Raw genomic sequence first — 14,908 nt, forward strand, 5'->3', positions numbered from 1 at the left:
CCCACTGGACCACCAGGGAAGTCCCGAACGCAGTGTGTTTATAAATGCTCTTATAACCCCATAGCTTCTGCTTCTTTATATTTTTGACTTGTTTGTAGTGTTACCTTTTTCCCATGTGGTATGAAACATGAGTGTGTAGTACTACCCGTTCAGCTTGGCCTGGGGTTGGCAGTTTTCCTTGGGTAGTGTTTAAAGCTAGGTCGCAGTTTTGAATGGAATGGTATAGATTCGAATAGATTAGGAAAGAACAGATGAAGATAGAATATTTAAAAATGAGAAGATACTAGCCTCCATCTGGCAAAGGGTAAGTACTTTGTGAAATTTTTGTTCCAGCTATATGTTTGTATGTATGTGTATCTTTGTTCTAATGTAATTGTTTCTTACTGTGGATTAAGCAACTTTATAAGGCACCAAGTGAAATAGTGTGAGTAAGCTGGCATCCTGTGGGCTAAATCCCTCCTGTATACAGGTCTCCTTTGGCTCACACAGTGTTTCTTAAAAATCTGGTGATTGCCAGGGGCTTGAGGGGAGGGGGAGAATGAGTTGTTGTTTACTGGGTATAGAGTTTGAATTTTGCAAGATGAAAAATTTCTGGAGATTGGTTGCTCAGCAATATGAATATGATTAATGCTACTGAACTGTGCACTTAAAAATGGTTAAGACGGTTTAAAAAAAAGAACAGGAGTAACCCATTAAACAGAAAGTTTACACAGTCATCAGAATATCCTTGAGTATCTCAAATATAATCAAGTTAAAAAATACTTGCATGACCATCTTTGATAAAACCTTCCATTTCTATATATCAAGCTATGGCCCACGGGGCAAACGTGGCCCACTGCTTATATATATATATATATATATATATATATATATATATATATACACAGCCTATGAGTGGAGAATGGTGTTTACATTTTTTAATGGTTGAAAAAAATCAAAAGGAGAATAATATGTTATAACCTGTGAAAATTATACAAAAATCAGATTTCAGTTTTATTAGAACACAGCCACACATTCATTTATGTATTGTCTATGGCTGCTTTTATGCTACAGTGGCAAAGTAGTTGTGACACAGACCATATGGCCTGCAAAACCTAAAATATTTACTACCTGGCCATTAAAGAAAAACTTGGAAAGTTACTCTATTGCAACAGTTGCCAGATCCCTCACAGCATCATCTTTGATGGCTTTAAATGCCTAATTAACAGCTCTGTCATGGCCTCCTAGTGGCTATTATCATTCTATTCTAATATGTGGGGGGATTCTCACTTCCTTATCCCCTACTGTGACACCCTAACCAAATCGAGCAAACTCACATTCTTGGTGAGCTTCAGTTATGCCTGGAATTCTGTTAGCAATTTCTGGTATTGTAGGTTCTTTTATTTTCAAGAAATGGACCTCTCTTGGGTCAGCCAGGCAATTTGGACCACCCATGGCTATGCATGGCCAGCCTCTAAGGTAGACAAAGGTTTCATAAGAGTCCAAATAAAGAAAATCCAGTATTTGAATAAGACAATTAAAAAATAAAGAAAATGAAATTCAGTTTCCTCTCCGAGGAAAATGGTTTGAGGATTGGAAGCGGTTCCAAGATAGATGCAAGCAACAGGGGTTTGTATCATTCATCTAGTATGCTACCTTTAACATCTTTTTTTTAAAATAAAAATTCTATATATTTAAGGTATACAACTTGATGATTTGATATACGTAGTGAAATGATTACTATAGTCAACCGTCAAACTAATTAACTTTCTTCTCACCTAGTTACCTATTTTTTTGTGATGAGAGTACCTGCAATCTATTCTCTTAGCAAATTTTCAGTATTCACTGTAGTATTATTAACTGACCTTATGCCATATATCACATGTCTTCATTCCTCCTTTTCTCTGCTTTTTTGCCTTCCTCACTATCTACTCAAGATTTAGTTTACTTCCTAGTTTTGTTTATATTCTGCTTCCTCATAAATTTTCAGTTATTCATCACTAAACCTTGCTTATTGCTCCAGTGTCCTTGGCTGTATCTCATGCTTCCCAGCGCTGTCATTTAATATTCAGCTCCCTCTGCTATGGGCCTCACTCTTTTTGTATTTCACAAACTTTATTCCTCAATGCAAGGATTTAAATGGCTTAGCTCACACCCTGCTTGGGTAGTCAGTTTCTGAGTCGTGCAATGACACAGCACTTAGGTAGTGTGTCCCACACCTGGTACATTCAGCTTTGGGTGACAGGACAGGTCATATTCTAAAATTCATTGCTCTCTCAGACTGCCTCATCTCCAGAACTATGAGTGGGACAGTTTACCTTAGATGAGACTGTGAGTGTAGCCACCACTTGATTCAGGTGTGTTTGTATTGCATTTCTACATCTTGACCACTAATCACCTATGCCCCTCATCTCATTTTCTCATTTCTAAAGATGCTTCTGTTTATACTTTTCCAGCTCTTACTTAAGCAGAAATGTTGGAGAGTAACTAAGTCACGTCCAGATGCTATAGTCTGATGTCATGAGGCCACTTTAGAAATTTCCCTGCCAATTTTAGAAGCATCCACCTGTCTGATCTTCTTGGCCACTTCAATTTTCTCTCTTGCGATTCTACCACAAGTTACCTTCATTGGATGTGTGGTCCTGTGACAATAACTTGGCCGCAGTTCCTGTAGGCCCTTAACCTTTTAGCCTGGGTTGTGGTGGGGTGTGTGTCTGTTCTCTGCCCCACCACCAAGTCATAATCAGGCCTAAATATTTTACTTCCTGCCGAAGTTCTGTTTATGTAGCCCAACTCTACATTATTTTCTAAATTACATAAGATTTCTGGTTTCAAGAAATAAGATGCAGGATTAGCTCAAGAAATAGACATTTATCAAATAGATACACATAGTAAGATACACACAGTAAGGAAGATAGGATTTCATAGGAATCTTAAGAGCAGTGTGGTATGGAATTATATCTGTGGTGGCTCTAAGAGCTTAAGCACATGGAGTTTGTAGACCTTTTCCATTGTGCTGTTGACTTGAATTAAATCAGTTATTTGTTCAGCTATTCTCTCCCCCTCTCTACTTTGTTTTTTCTTCCTCATGACTGACTTTGCCACTACTTCAGTGAGGCTTTCAGCTTCAGCTTTTACTGGTAATTACCTAGTTTTCATTGTTTCTACTCAAATTCCAAAGAGTGAAAATCTAATTGGCTTAGTTTATCTTTACTTGTGCAGTGCTTTTTCATGCTTAGACATGCTGGCAATATATGGATTGGTCCCGACAATCGTGCTCATTGGAGAGGATGTAGTACTAGATAATGTGAAACAAAAGCTGGTCATTAAGGGCTGTGCTACAGCTGTGACAATAGATAGGGTGGTGATCTTTAGAAGGATGCGGGCGTACATTTGTAGGAACCTGAACACTGGACACATTTAGTCCAGTGGTTCTCAAGCTTGGGAACCTATGGTCTGATCCATGTTATTCCGTGCCTGTTGGAATGGTAACTGAGCACCATGTCTAGCTATAAGAGAGATAAAATCATGCTTTCCAGGGTCAGCACCTCATGGTTATGTTGGAATTTGCACATCATTGTCAGAAGAGAAATAACTGCCAAACCCTGCTCTGCTTATTTTTTTGTTGTTGCTATAATACAACCACTACCAGTAGCCTCAGTGCTTCACCTTAAGTGGCTGTATGTATCAGTCACAAAGGCAATTGTGTAATTAGTGGCTTTGCCACAACATAACCTGGACTTGTAAAAAAACACTTTGCATCCTGGTATCTGGAGGGGATTGTGTATGATTTTCTACCCTACAGTCATACCCTAACAATTCCAAATGTTTTATATTTCTCCTGGGGGTCTGTTTTCATGCAACTGTATTTCTGATACAAATTTCTATACAAAATTGGCTCTTTTGGTCTCAAGAAATGAAGAATCACTCAGCCTGTCTCATTAATAGGGGTTTATTTTATATAAATACGTTGAACAATGTGGAAAATGGGGCTATAATGGGAATCTAAATATAGAAACAATATTGAGTATGGGAACTGGATTCGAGCAGCTCTGGGCACCTTAACAGCAGGTATTTTTGGTTCATTACTCTTGTGCTACACCACTGACATCACTCAGCCACTGTGCGTTTGCTGTTCCTTCTAGCTCAGTGGCTCTCTATCAGAGCTGTACATTAGAATCAACTGAGGAACTTTAAAAATAAACCAGGGTCAGATATTGTGATTTAATCACCACAGGCATCAGTATTTTTAAAGTTCCTTCATGCTTCTTTTGGTTTTATTTTTTTAATTTTTAAAAAGTTTTTTGGTTGCACTGTATGTGGAATCTTAGTTCCCCGAAGAGGGATCGAACCTGTGCCCCCTGCAGTGGAAGTGCAGACTCTTAACCACTGGACTGCCAGGGAAGTCCTCACTGGCTTCCCCAACCTTTATTTCTCTACCTGCCAGCTTCTGCTTACTTGTGATATTCATGGATTGTATTACCTCATAAATTTGCCTTCTCTTGGTCTTAATGAGCTCCCTTAGAGAAGAGCCTATGGCATGACAGCAAAATTAAAGTGTCTATTGCAAGGGTTGGCAAACATTTTCTGTAAAATTCCAGATAGAAAATATATGAGGCTTGTAGGCCACAGAGTCTCTGTTGCAACTGTTCACTCAGGGAGTCAACCAGAAACAGTGAATGCAAGATCTGTCTGCAGCCAGATTTGACCCATTGGCTGAAGTTTGCTGACCCCTGGTCTGTTCCTTCCTTGTTCATAGTAAACTTTCTTGTTTATTCTTTCTCAATATCTTCTTAGCTACTGTTCTCCAATTCATCATTAACTTGAATATAAGAATTACTTTGGGGACTTCCCTGGTGGCGCAGTGGTTAAGAATCCGCCTGCCAATGCAGGGGACACAGGTTCAAGGCCTAGTCAGGGAAGATCCCACATACTGCGGAGCAGCTAAGCCCGTGTGCCATAACTACTGAGCCTGCGCTCTAGAGCCCGCGAGCCCCAACTACTGAGTCCGTGTGTTACAACTACTGAAGCCGCGCGCCTAGAGCCCGTGTGCCACAGCAAGAGAAGCCACCGCGATGAGAAGCCCGCGCACCGCAACGAAGAGTAGCCCCCGCTCAGCGCAACTAGAGAAAGCCCACATGCAGCAACGAAGACCTAATGCAGCCAAAAAAAAAATAAATTAATTACAAAATTAAAAAAAATTACTTTGTAAAATTCTACTTCATCTAAAAAAATTCATTTAGGGATATTTATCGTGGTAGCATTTGATTTATAAATTCATTTGGTCAGAATTAACGTGCTTGAAACATTTCTTCTCCTCTACTAGAGACATTTAGTCAAGTCTTTTTATGTCCTAATAATCATAATTTTCATCATGTAGATCCCCCCAGTATTTCTTATGTTACTCCTTAGGTATTTTATGCCATATGTAGCCACAATTTTCTCTTAATTTTAATAACTTTATTTTTCCTAGCTTATTTCAAAATGGAAGTGCTATTTTTCCTGGTTATAAAGAGGTACTTATAATAAGCAATTCAAATAATACAAGGATATAAAGAGTGCAGGCAAGATAAGCTATAATCCCATCATTCATCTAAAACCACTGTTAATGGTGTATAGACTTCAGTGTTGGGCTGTCTTTGTCATTGAGCATTTATTTTATCTAATTATGCCACCTGTTCAGATTCTGTGCTGATTAAGCAATTTCATGATCACAATTTGGCTACAAGAAAAGCATATGCTCCTCATGTGGAAACGAGTATTCTGGTTACATAGATGGGTATGTTTCTTGTAGTAAGTTAAATTGGCATGTTGAAGATTATTTACCTCTCATTATATGTCAGCTATGATGAATGCCCTTGTAATTTATCTTTGCACAGTTGACTCATCATTTCCTTACCAACCATAATTTTTAGTCACAGAAGCTGCAGTGAATTCTCTCAGGGCCCTTAGGCCTGGTTTGTTTCCATGGAAAAGAGCCTGACAAAAGACTGATAGTGTCGACATGTTCCTGGCAGCAGGCATGAGCATAAGTATGCATTTGAAGAAGTATTAGAGAATATGATAAAAATCAGTGGTTACAGTTTGTTAGGAGAAACTCCCTCATTTTCTAATTTACCTAGAGAATTACTTTAGTCAGTTCAGAGATAGCAGCACGTATATGTTTTGTCTTATTCCTGAGGCACAGTTGTTGGAAGTTGGCTACAATGGGCCACCAAAGGATTTTTACACTCCTTGAATACATCCAACTAGGGAGAATTGCATGAAGTATTTGTAATTGAAAAGTGTGCGTGCCTGCTTTTAGTAGCCTGGAACTTGATAAAAATGTCATTAACTAAAGGTAGGATATAAAATATTTTAACTCAGAGTAACAGCTTAATATCTAAAAAGAACTTCTGCATCACTAAGAAGAAAAATGTCTTGCTGGGAACAAGTTTGGGAAACAAATGTACTTTTTTTTCTTTTTGGGGGGAGTAAAGTGCCCTCTCAAAAAAAAAAAAACCTTGCCTAGTTCAGAAAATGCATTGTTCTGCTTAAAAACCAGCTTAACATTTTGTTCTAAGTCAGAAGTAGTTCCTAAGTTGTAAGCTTTATGATAGTTGTAACCTCATTTATTGACAGTTCTAATCCAGTGATTTTAAAAATGTGACAGTAAGGATAATTATAACCAAAACATCTAATCGTTATAATGTAAATATATATTATATTTAATTGTGGTTGTAAAAATGCATTTTGAAACTTCAAGGAAAACAAGGGTGGCCTATATGATTTGGCTACTTAATATCAAAAATGGATGATATGTGGGGGTGTCACTGGATCACAGGACTCAGCATATAGTTTTACTCAGGGCTAACATAGTAAGGATACATAGCCTTTCTAAAGTTAGCATAAAGAAAAAGACACACGTGGAGTCTGGAGGAGTCCCTGTGCAGCTTTCCATCTGCTTTCTCTTTCCCATGAGCAGTCACACAGAGCATCCCCTTGCAATAAAAATATAGCAGCACGTGTGCAATGTTTCTGCCAGGGAAGCCTGTTAAGAGACTCAGCAACCAAGGTTTTTATTGTGGACTGGTCACATAGGCACTTTCTGCTTAGCACATACCAAGACATCAGACTTCCAGAAGGAAAGTAGGTATTCAACATGATCCACATTATTTATATAAGCAATTTAGGCACAGTGAGCCACCCTTATCAGTTAGGGAAAGTTTTCTATCAGTGCAGGGAACTGTTTACCAGTAAAGTTTCCTGATGCCAGCCAAGGGCCAACCTTGCAAGCAGGTCTTTCTGAGGATAGTAGTCTTAGGCCTGCTATGTTAACTCTTTCCTGTGTACGTGGGTTGAATGTATAATAATAGATCAAAATTATAGCATTCTATGATTGATCACATTCAGGTACTGCTTAAGGTGATAAGAGTGAGTTCAAATATATGATTTCCGTTCTGTTTGGGGCATGTAAAAAAATTTTGGGAAGCCTTTTAGGTTATGTCAAAGAGTGACTTAAGCTTAACTTGTAAAGTATTTTTAACAAAATCTTTGATATACTGGCTATTTTTTCCTTTTTTCCTCCTTACACTGTTGGAAATAGTTAACTGAGAGAAGTGTGTTAATTTAAAATTTTGGGTGTCATTCCTTCCCCACACATTAATTAGGAAATTCACCTTCAAGGAACCATTCTTTAAGAAAGAAGTCCAAGGGAATATTAAAGTTTTGTTCTATGGTTTCACATGAATTTAATTAAAAAACTGAAAGTTAGTTTAAAGTAACAGGCCTCTCCATTTGAGAAGATTTAAAAGCAGATTGATTGTGCTATCTGGGCATAATTTGATTCAGGTAATACTATTTTTCTCCCTTATCAGGAACTGAAGAAATTGCTGTAACCCCTTTGATGTATTTTCCTGCATCAAAAGTAAAAATATGGAAGTCTATTAAGACACCAAAATGTTCACATTGGTTATCTTTTGAGACAGGTTTACATAAGTAATTATTATTTCTTATGGGGTGTTTTGGTTTGATTTTTTTTCTTAATGAAAATATACTATGTTGGAAATAATAAAAAGTTGGTAGGTTGACAGTGAGAGATTGATACTGTTATGACACCAGGTCTCTGACACCACCTGGCTTCAATTCATTTCTGATGCTAACTACCCCAAGTTAATACCAGATCCCACAAGTTAAGGGCAACATCTTCCTGAAGACTGCCTTCCCTTTAGTAAATCTTAGGGCAACCTATACTGACCAATCAGCTAAATTCAGGGATTCCTGTGACCACCTTGGGTTTGTTAATTTGCTAGAATAATTTCTAGAACTCCCTGAAAGTGCTATACTTACAATTACAGTTTTATTATAAAGGATACAACTCAGGAGCAGCCAAATGAAAAAGATACATAGGACAAAGTCTAGGAGGACCCTGGATAAGGAGCTTCCATTCTCTCACCCCTTGGACTCAGGATATGTCACCTTCCTGGCACATCAAAGTGTTCACCAACCAGGAAGCTCCTTGAGCTCTGGGTTTCTAGAGTTTTATTGGGGTCTCATCATTGGTCAGTTGGTTAAGTTCAGTCTCCAGCCCCTCTCCTCTCTGAAGGTCTAGAGGATAGGGCTGAAAGTTCCAATCTTCTACTAATATGCTTGGTCCTTCTGGCAACTAAGCCCATCTTGAGTCACCTCGTTAGCATAAATTCAGGTGTGCTCAAAATGGACTTCTTGTAAATAACAAAAGAACACTCCATCACTCACGCATTTTAGAGATCTGTGCTTCCAACAGAGGACAAAGACCAAATTTATATTATACATTTTTATATCTTATCTCTAGTTTTGTAAAGTTTTTTGTTATGAGGAGCGCAAATGATAGATCCAATGAGGGGATGATAATTTGCAAGGTTACAAGGGATCGTGAGCAGTAAGGGAGGTAAGAATTTTACTGGAAACCCACCAAAGGAACAGGTGAGTGGCTGTGCCTCTCTGGCATGGTAACTAGAAGGCCACCAGGAAATGGAGGCATCAGGAGAAACCCTTTATGGGTTTGTTTCTATTTATGGGCCATGTTCTGCTCTTTTTTTTTTTGGTGGCTTGTGGGATCTTAGTTCCCCAACTAGGGATCAAACCCAGGCCCTCGGCAGTGAAAGCGTGGAGTCCTGACCACTGGACCACCAGGGATTTCCCCTGTTCTGCATTTCTGCTCTATCATTACCTTACCTCTGATTGTTTTGCTCTTTTGACCTTTTATATCCTTCTCTACACTTCTGCTTACTCATAGTTTATGCTTTTCCATGAATCCTTAGAGATCCAGTTCTATCTCTCACTTCGTTATGCATATTTAAAACTTGAGTGCGTGTAAATTGTCAGCCTGTCATCCTGACTGGCTCTTTCCTAGGCTAGGTTGGGAATTAACAGTAGTAGACTCAGAAGACTACTACTGCAGAGAAGTTGCACTTAGGAGCCAAGGGAAGAGAGGCTTATTACAATGGAAAGCACTTCTAAAACGACATTAAAATGTTTCTTTTTAAAGAGTGCTTAAAACATTAAGGATATCAGTGCTTTTCCTAATACCAAAAGCAAAATTCTTAATATGGAAGATTGATAAATGTCATGATATAAAATTTAATCGAGTTTAATGTATTAAAAAATGTTTGGATTTACTTTTAGAAAGGAATTCTAAATCTCAAGGCTAAATCAGTATATTTGTTTATGTATTTTTTCTTATTCTGTCAAAATCTTGCAATCCTTAATTAATCTTTTTTTTTTAAGTGGAAAGGATTTACTTTTTTCTCTCTCCCAATTGTTTGGTTATTCTATTTGTTAGTTAATCCATTCTTTGCTCACTGATTTGTAAACACATCTTTATCTTTCTGTGTCTTCAAACATAGAAGCCATAAAATGATTCATAAGCGCAGCTAACATAATAAAATACTTCATGTCAAAAACACTAAATGAAGTGAAAAGAAAATGAGAAATTGGAAAATACATGCAACATGTATTACTTAGTGCTAATCTCCATTAATGTATAGAAAGATTCTAAATAAAATCAAAAGACCACAGTTTAAAATGAGCAGTGGGCGTGAACAGAGACAGTTCACAGAAAAACAACACTTAAACCTATGAAAGAATGCTCAAGCTCATAAGAGAAATGCAAAACAAAACTACAGAGAAAGTTAATACTTGAGAACTTTGCTGGAAGGACTATGGGAAAACTGGCATTTATAGAATGTTTGTTAGAGTACAAAATAGTATAATACTTATGGAGGGCACTTTGGAGATATTTATCAAAACTATAATTGCCTTTATTCTTTGATCCAGTGATCCTGTGTATCTGCACATGTGAAACAAATTGCATATGTAACATTGCAGTTTTATAATAGTAAAAGATTGGAAACAACCCAGGAGCCCATGAGTGTGGAATACTAGGTTGCTGTAAAAACACATGAGGAAGCAGTCTCTGCAGTGATATATTGTTAAGTGAAAAAGTGAAATGGACAATGTTCACTTATGTTAAAAAAAATAACAGATTATATAAAAGTGGTTACCTGTAGGTGTTGGGAGAATGGGGCAGGTGTATCCAGGGATGAGAACAAGAATTTTCTATATATAATTTTTTATATAGAGAGGGGGAAGGTAGCAGAATTGATAGGTTTGGAAGGTTCTGGTGACAAAATACACCTTTAATTTTTACTGTAATGTTTTATATATTGTGTATATTTCTAAGGTATATTGTGTTCGCTGATCTGTTGATTTCTTTTACACGCTAGTCTTTAAACTATGTGTTTTTTTTGTTTTTTTAATCTTTTTTTACATCTTTATTGGAGTATAATTGCTTTACAATGGTGTGTTAGTTTCTGCTTTATAACAAAGTGAATCAGTTATACATATACATATGTTCCCATATCTCTTCCCTCTTGTGTCTCCCTCCATCCCACCCTCCCTATCCCACACCTCTAGGTGGTCAGAAAGCACCGAGCTGATCTCCCTGTGCTATGCGGCTGCTTCCCACTAGCTATCTTACGCTTGGAAGTGTATATATGTCCATGCCACTCTCTCTGTCACAGCTTACCCTTCCCCCTCTGTCATACAGAGTGAAGTAAGTCAGAAAGAGAAAGACAAATACCGTATGCTAACACATATATATGGAATCTAAGAAAAAAAAAAAGGTCATGAAGAACCTAGGGGCAAGACGTGAATAAAGACACAGACCTACTAGAGAATGGACTTGAGGATAAACTATGTTTTAATAAGAGGTTTTCTTTTTCTAAAAAAAAAGCTATGTTCACTCATTTTTCCTCTTGATAAGCTTTTTATTCAACTTGTATACATTAAATGCCTCCTGTACCATGCATGGGTACTGTACATAATTTATACATACAGTAGGTTCTAGGTTTTCTCTGGGAGATCAGTAAGCTAGGGGAAGTATAATAGAGTTAAGTACGAGGTACGTAGGAAGGAAGGTTGCCTAACAGTAGAGGTGATAGGAGGGGAGAGGAGGAGGACTTTGCAACATTGGACTTCAGGGGAATTTTATCACCAAAGCTGTACCCTAAGGCAGAACCCATATTTGGGGCCAAGTAACCAAGCTAACATTGGTAGATCTTGTTCTCTGAAGGACTTTTGGTATTTTTACAGTGGACTTAGCCACCATATATATCAATATATTGCCACCAAGGGGCTTAAATTCCAATTATTAGAGGTTCCAAGGGACCTACTTTTGTCCATTAGGTGTTCTTGCTAAAATTTTTGTAATTCTGGGTCAGGAATCATGTCAGTCATAAATGCAGCCTTTTTCATGATGTCTCTAGATAAATTTTGTCATTTTTTAATTTCACGTTGTTGATCATCACCCATTCCTTTCTCTTGGAATCATGATACCTTGGTACCCTGGCATAATTTACAGTGTTTTTTCACTTTGTGGAAACTTAATCTGTTGGAGTAGTGTTAAGTGTCTGGCTTAAGTTCTGCTTGGGGGGTTCCTTTGACCCAGAATGTTCCCTCTGATGTTAGACCAAATATTGTGATCAAGCCCAAGGGGTCAGTATATCTTATAGTAACTTTAGTGACTGATCTATAATTGGTAGTTTGATACTTTCAGCTCTATTATTTTCTAGTTGAGAGATTACATGATGTCTGTCAGTACCTGGGATTGAATAGTTAGCATATCATATTATACAAGCATTGCACCCTGGGTCTGAAATTACATTGTAATGTAGGGTGTAGACATATCTACTTCCAACAGGTTGTATGAACATCTTTAAAACTAATGAATTTCTACCGAAGTCACGGAACTCAAAGGCATATTGTAGAATTTATAGGAGTCTGCTGAGCATTAACACTTTCAACTCAGGTTAGGTTGAATATCATAAGGTGGCCTGCCGTCTTGCATTGGTGTATTTCCCTATAACCCCTGATTGATTGGCAGCCTAGTGGCGATTTGGTTGTTGCTGCTGATACGTAAGCTCTTTGCTGATATATACAGGGTTTGTGTCTTTGTAGACCAAGCATTTTTATCCTTTTAGAATGCTGTGATTCCATCTCTTAAAACTGCCTGGCACTTAGTAGGTGCTCATTAAATGTTGAATAAACATTGGTATGAATATAATACCAATATGTCTACAATACCATATGTGTCATCCCCTAAATGCAAACAGTGTGTTACATGTCATTTATATTTTTCTGTATCTTGTACACTTGTTCTGAGGTACTTGCACTAGTAATTTTGTATGATTTGAGTAAAGAGAATATGCACATTTAATAACTTGATTCATTAGGTTGCTAGATTGCCCTTTGAAAATGTTCCAGTTTTACTGTCACTCACATAATAGTTTTTTTCAAAAAACAAGGATACATGCAAATAGTAAATAGTTCAGTTTGTACTAAAGTGGATATAGTTAAAAGTTGCCTTTCCACCCCTGGTTTCTAATCCTCAATCTTCCTTCTTCCCAGATATAAGTACTGTTACTAATTTCATGTGTAATTTTTCAGAGATAGTCTCTGTATATATAAGTTGATACTCTTGTTATAAAGTCAGCATATTGTAGAAACAATAGCCTGATAAAAATAGATCTGTGGACCAGTCTCTGACAGTGATATACAGTTGATCCTTGAACAACAGGGGTTTGAACTGCCAGGGCCCACTTAAAAAACGAGTATTCAGTTTTTCAATAAATACGTTCTATACTACACCATCCCGAGTTGGTTGAATCCTTGGATGTGGAACCCCAGGTATGGAGGGCTGACTGTAAAGTTGTGTGCGGAGTTTTGACTGCGTGGGGGAGGTCAGCACCCCTAACCCTAGCGGTGTTCAAGGGTCAACTGTATAAGCAAATAACCTAAATATAAACTTGGTGAGAAGGATCCAGAAGCAAATTCATGACTAGTATATAAGCAAGTAGTGTTCATGGCAGCCATGCAAGGATGATTCAATTTTAGGAAATCTGTGAATATAAGTACCACATGGTTAGGCCAGAGGGAAAAAACATCACATGAGCAGCCCTACAAGTTGAACTTTTTAGTATTTTTATAACTTAATCAAAATCATTGTTCCATTTAGATCTTATTTTGATGTCAGTAGTCATATAATGATCTCACATTCTATTTTAAAAGGCTAGCCAATTGCCCAGTACTATTTATTGAAAATTCATCTTTTCCTCACTCATTTAAAATTACATCTTGTCAAATACTAAATTTCATAATTTATTTGGGTCTGCTTCTGGACTCATTGGTGTGTGAGTCCATTAACTGTCTTTTCTGTGACAGTATGGAATTATTTTGATTGTGTAAGATGTTACTATTTGCTGTGCCCACTTGCTGCCTGTCCATACTTAGATTCATTAATTTGACACCATTCCATATACTCTAAATTTCTTGGTTCTACATAATATTTGTGTCAATGACTGTTCATCATGGCTCTTGACTTTCCCGCTTTAACAATTTACTAGAGTAGTCTCCATCTGAATTTTTTTCATTATTCTATTTTGTGTCAGTTCTACACAGGGTTTTTGTTTTTCCCAGCTGCTTTTATACTTTTTTTTCCTGCCAGGTGTACCGTAAAGATGTATGGTGTATATATATGTACATGGGCTTTATAACAGGAAATTTTACATGTTAAAATTAATATACAGGGTGATTTTAATCAGCATACACATAGCATAATAGAAGAGCTAAAGCAGAAAAAGTACTATAATATTTCATGATCTGTGCTTCCTTGCATGCCTATTTGCTGCACATTGCTTGTGTTCTTGGTTGAGATAGTCTTATCAAAGTAATATTTATGGGATGTTTCATGACTCCCATATTCAGAGTCCTCTGTCTTGCCTTGTGTCTTTGCATGCCTTAAACAGGACCCCTTGTCATACACAAGTCATTCAATTTTATGTTGTAAAAATTATCAATTTTGGCACTTAACATGTGACTCTGGACTATACATCAGAATATTTGGCTGTCAGTTTGAAATTAAAATTTATGCATAATATAATTTATTTAACAGATTACTTTAAAGCCTTTTGTTCCTTTCACAAATAATGGTGAAGTGAAAACATGATCCATATTTCCTTGTGTGAGTATTTTTATATGATTTCTATATGATGGTATCTTTGCAAAAGTTGGAAAAATATGAACAATTTTTATTAAAGTTCTTCTCAGTTGCCCATCTAGAAATGTTTTACTTAACCATTTTTATAGTTGCTTAATTAATTTTCTTCAAAATACAAGGCTGTGGATTGTTTAACCTGTATTTTAGCACAATATCACAAAACAGGTTATCCCCAAATTTTCCTTGCACATCAGGGGCCTCAACAAGGTTGTTATAAACTTGATTCAATTTCCTTTATTGAATTTGTGATAAGTCTAATTTTTAGTACATGGAAAGATCAAAATGTGTGGTGACCTATTGATAGAGTAAAATTTGGGGGGATGTGGATGTCATCATTCTGGTTATTTTTTTTTA

General features: G+C 37.0%; 1 protein-coding gene across 24 annotated transcripts in view; it reads left to right on the top strand.

Annotated features, from left to right (window-relative positions):
* LOC149744263 (uncharacterized) overlaps positions 1-14,908 on the top strand; it is a 61,735-nt gene that overhangs the window by 20,021 nt on the left and 26,806 nt on the right. The gene's annotated exons all lie outside the window — the stretch shown is intronic.

This window comes from Delphinapterus leucas, chromosome X (assembly GCF_059928025.1).
Source record: "Delphinapterus leucas isolate spDelLeu-1000000601 "Yukka" chromosome X, BTC_Dleu_Yukka2, whole genome shotgun sequence".
In the NCBI taxonomy this organism is placed as follows: Eukaryota; Metazoa; Chordata; class Mammalia; order Artiodactyla; family Monodontidae; genus Delphinapterus; species Delphinapterus leucas.